The following is a 4,261-nucleotide window of genomic DNA, read 5'->3' as shown; positions in this document are numbered from 1 at the left end:
TGGAAATTTAAGTATGAAAGACGTGGGGCATCTAAGGGGAGGAGTATATGCTTTGTGTGGTTTTTTTTTTTTTTTTTGAGAGCACAGCTCTCCACCCCATGTAGGGATCGAACCGGCAACCTTGGTGTTAGTAGCAACACAGGCTAACCAACTGAGCTAACTGGCCGCCCGCTTTGTGTATTTTTTAATAGCTTTCCTATTTGAAAGATCCAGGATCTTTTGAATAGCTTTCCTGTGGGGACGAGCATTTCTCACATTATGAGGTCCACCTTACCGAGAGAGGAGCTAGAATTTGCCTTCCCAGCTTCCCTTACTGCTTGAGCTCAGGCACATGATCTACTTTATTATTTAGAAACAGCTGTGCGAGAGTCTGAAAAAGAGCGACATGAGGACGCAGGGGCCATGTGTTATCCATCTTTTAGCAATTGTGGTTACAGAGGCAGTTGACTTCTCAGGGGTAGCCATAAAGAAGATCCTTATAACTACTGCTCAGCATTCTTGGCACCCAGAAATTGTGGCAGTGGGGTCTTTGCTAGAGGAGTCCTGTGGTCTGGTTTGAATATTAATGGTGGCAAAACATGAAAGCCAGACCTCTGGAACCTCCTTTAAAAGGATGAGGCGGCCTGAGGGCTGTGGCTGAACTGCAGTTGCCGAGTGACAGGTCGGAGCCAGGACAGCTAGCATAATGGCAGAAAGTGCTTCTCCACGGAAGCACTTTGTGCTGGCAAAGAAGGCAATTACGACAATCTTGGACAGTTACTGGAGTGTGTTACTGAAGGGTCACATTTTGTTGAAGCGACAGCCAAGAATCCAGAACTTGATCAAATAGCTACTGAGGATGATATGGTAGAAATACAGGGGTATAAAACAAGCTTTCCATCATTGGTGAAGTGCTGTCTCGGAGACACATGACAGTGGCCTATTTTGGCAGGACAAGCGGTGGGAAGAGCCCTGTTATCAATGCAATGTTGTGGGATAAAGTCCTCCCCAGTAGGATTGGCCATACGACCAATTGCTTACTGAGTGTTGAAGGTATTGATGGAGATAAAGCTTATCTTATGACAGAGGATTAGATTTTAAAAAAAAGAGTGTGAAGACAGTTAATCAGCTCGCCCATGCCCTTCATGTGGACAAAGACTTGAAAGCTGGCTCTCTCGTGCATGTGGTTTGGTCAAAGGCAAAATGTGCCCTCTTCAGAGATGACCTGGTATTAGTGGCCAGTCCAAGTACAGATGTCACTACTGAGCTGGATAGCTGGATTGATAAGGTTTGCTTAGATGCTGATGTCTTCATTTTGGTCACAAACTCTGAATCAACACTAATAAACATGGAAAAACAGTTTTTTCACAGGGTAAATGAGCAACTTTCCAAGCCTAATATTTTCATTCTGAATAATCGTTGGAATGCCTCTGCATCATAGCCAGGATACATGGAAGATCTACGCAGACAGCACATGGAAAGATGCCTACGTTTCTTCGTGGAGGAGCTCAAAGTTGTGGGTCCTTCAGAAGCAAGAATCATATCTTTATTTCTGCAAAGGAAGTTCTTAATGCTGGAATGCACAAAGCACAGGGGATGTCAGAAGTTGGTGGTGCACTTGAGGAAAGATTTCAGGCAAGATTACAGGAGGTTCAGAATTTTGAACAAATCTTTGAGGAGGGTATCTTGCAGTCATCAGTGAAAACAAAGTTTGAACAGCCCACTATCAGAGCTCAACAGATACTAGATACTGTGAAAAACATAATGGATTCAATAAGCGTGGCGGCAGCAGAGAAAAGAGTTTATTCAGTGGAAGAGAGGGAAGATCAAATTGATAGACTGGACTTTATCTGAAACCAAATGAACCTTTTAACACTGGATGTTAAGAAAAACATATGTAGAATAAACTACACACACTGATTCCTTGCAAGAAATTTGATCTCAGCTATGACCTAAATTGCCACAAGTTATGTTCAGATTTTCAAGAGGATATTGTCTTTTGTTTTTCCTTGGGCTGGTCTTCCCTTGTCCATCGTTTCTTGGGCCCTATGAATGCTCGCAGGGTGCTTCTAGGATTATCAGAGCCTCTCTTTCAGCTCCCCAGAACTTTAGCTTCTACCGTGTTTCCCCGAAACTAAGACCTAGCCTGACCATCAACTCTAATGCATCTTTTGTAGCAAAAATTAATATAAGACCCGGTATTATATATTATATTATATTATATTATATTATATTATATTATATTATATTATATTATATTATATTATATTATATTATATTATATTATATTATATTATCAGGTCTTATATTAATTTTTGCTCCAAAAGACGCATTAGAGGTGATGATCTGGCTACATCTTATTTTCGGGGAAACACGGTACTCCCGCTTCTCCTACCAATCCAGCAACGCCAAATAATACATCACAGGGAGAACTCATGATTACATTAATAACATGATTAGCTTCTCTTACATGGAGACTGTCTATGGGCATCATCGTTGTTGGAAGAGTGATTTGGAAAAGTGTAGGCTGGAAACTCACATCTGTTCATTAAGGATGCATGGAGCTTTGTATCTTTATGAAAGGCTGACTGGGACCACCTGTGCCAAGGAGAGAGCCTTTAAACAGCAGTTTGTGAACTATGCAACTGAAAAACTGCAGATCATTGTTGGTTTCACTAGTGCAAATGGCAGCCATCAAGTACAACAGGCAATGGCAAGAACTTTTGCTTGCCTGTGCCAACAAGTTGATATTACACAAGGACATCTACAAGAAGAAATTGCTAGATTTTCCAAAGAGATAGATCAATGGGAGGAAACACCAAACAAAGCTTTTAAGAAATAAAGCTGTTCAACTTAAAAATGAGCTGGAGAATTTTCCTAAGCAGTTTCTACATTCAAGCAATGAAGAAGGCTCTTAACCATAGCGATCTCTGTTGGTGACCATCATAGGAGAAAATGGAACTTGGATGATTTGGGACAGTTATTTTTATGAAATGACTTTAAATATGAATTGTACTCACTGTACCTAAATAGCAAATTCTTGTGTAGATTCTGGTAATGATCTATCTCAGGGTGTTAAATTAGTTAAAAGCAACAGAACCAACTATGTGACTCTTGAGGGGTGGGGCCTTTCTCTTAATTGGAGCTCTCTTCGTTTTTGATTCTGAAAAACTCTGCTTCCTAGCATCCAGGAGTTAGAGAATACCCCTTTCATCTTCTTTCTCAAAACTAATTTTTGATGTCTGATGGGAAGTCACTTTTTGCTTTACAAACTGCATTGTTCTAAACACCAAGAGGGGATGTGGAATGTTCTGGAGTGTATTATTCATGCAAGTTACAGACACTTTTGCCATTCTGGCAGGTATGTAAATCACTAATAAATACACTATTTTTACTCCTTATATTTTCATTAAAAAAAAACAAAAAACCAGACCTCTGGCTGTTTCAGGGATTTATCAAAAGCCTTTGATGAATTATTCTCTGCTAAAATTAGCTAAAGTGAAATCTTGTATTTGCAATTAACACTGACTTATAGATACTCTTGAGGGGCGGCCAGATGGCTCAGTTGATTAGAGTGTGAGCTCTGAGCTATAGAGTTGCCGATTTGATTCCCACATGGGCCAGTGAGCTGTGGCCTCCACAACTAGATTGAAGGGACTCCACAACAGGATTGAAGGGAAAACGACTTGGAGCTGATGGGCTCTGGGGAATCACACTGTTCCCTAATGGGGAAAAAAAAAAAAAAAAAGCTCGAGTTTTCGTTGTTGTTTTTAATTACAAAAATAGAATAATCTTGCATTGTTCATTGAAGTATATTGTGAACATTTTTCCATGTCCATTCCTAGCTTTCATTGTTTTTAATGGTTGCATAATATTTCATTATATGGCTACTGCATAGTTTATCTATGTAATCATTAACTATTAAAAATAAAGTTTCAATGAATGTCCTTGTACAAAAATGTTTGGACATTGAATATTTCTATAGGATAAATTTCATAGAAGAAAGATTTCTGAGTCAAAGGGATTTGCATTGAAAATTGGGATGATTACTGCTAAATTGCTTCCAGAAAAGTTGTACAAATTTATACTCTCGCTTTAAAATTAACCCACTTCCCCCTCACTCTCACCAATTCTTTTTTTAAAAATTTGTAATCTGTTGGGCAAATAATGCTTTATTCGACTATTTGACTATTGCTGAAATTCAGTAGTTTTTCATGTTTATTGGTCATTTGCTTTCTTATGCAAATTGCTTGTTCAGTTCCTTTTTTCTATTGGACATTTG

The 4,261-nt window shown here is 39.1% G+C and overlaps 2 pseudogenes; both read left to right on the top strand.

The window, feature by feature from the left end:
- The first annotated feature begins 685 nt into the window (after positions 1-685).
- On the top strand, positions 686-1,863 carry LOC109447244 (mitofusin-1 pseudogene; annotated as a pseudogene).
- Positions 1,864-1,886: 23 nt separating this feature from the next.
- On the top strand, positions 1,887-2,897 carry LOC141568925 (mitofusin-1 pseudogene; annotated as a pseudogene).
- Positions 2,898-4,261: the final 1,364 nt, after the last annotated feature.

This window comes from Rhinolophus sinicus, chromosome 12, assembly GCF_057876585.1.
Source record: "Rhinolophus sinicus isolate RSI-liver-muscle chromosome 12, RSI-T2T, whole genome shotgun sequence".
Taxonomy (NCBI): domain Eukaryota; kingdom Metazoa; phylum Chordata; class Mammalia; order Chiroptera; family Rhinolophidae; genus Rhinolophus; species Rhinolophus sinicus.
Note: the sequence above shows the minus strand (reverse complement) of the source record. Positions and strands in the feature narration are given on the sequence as shown.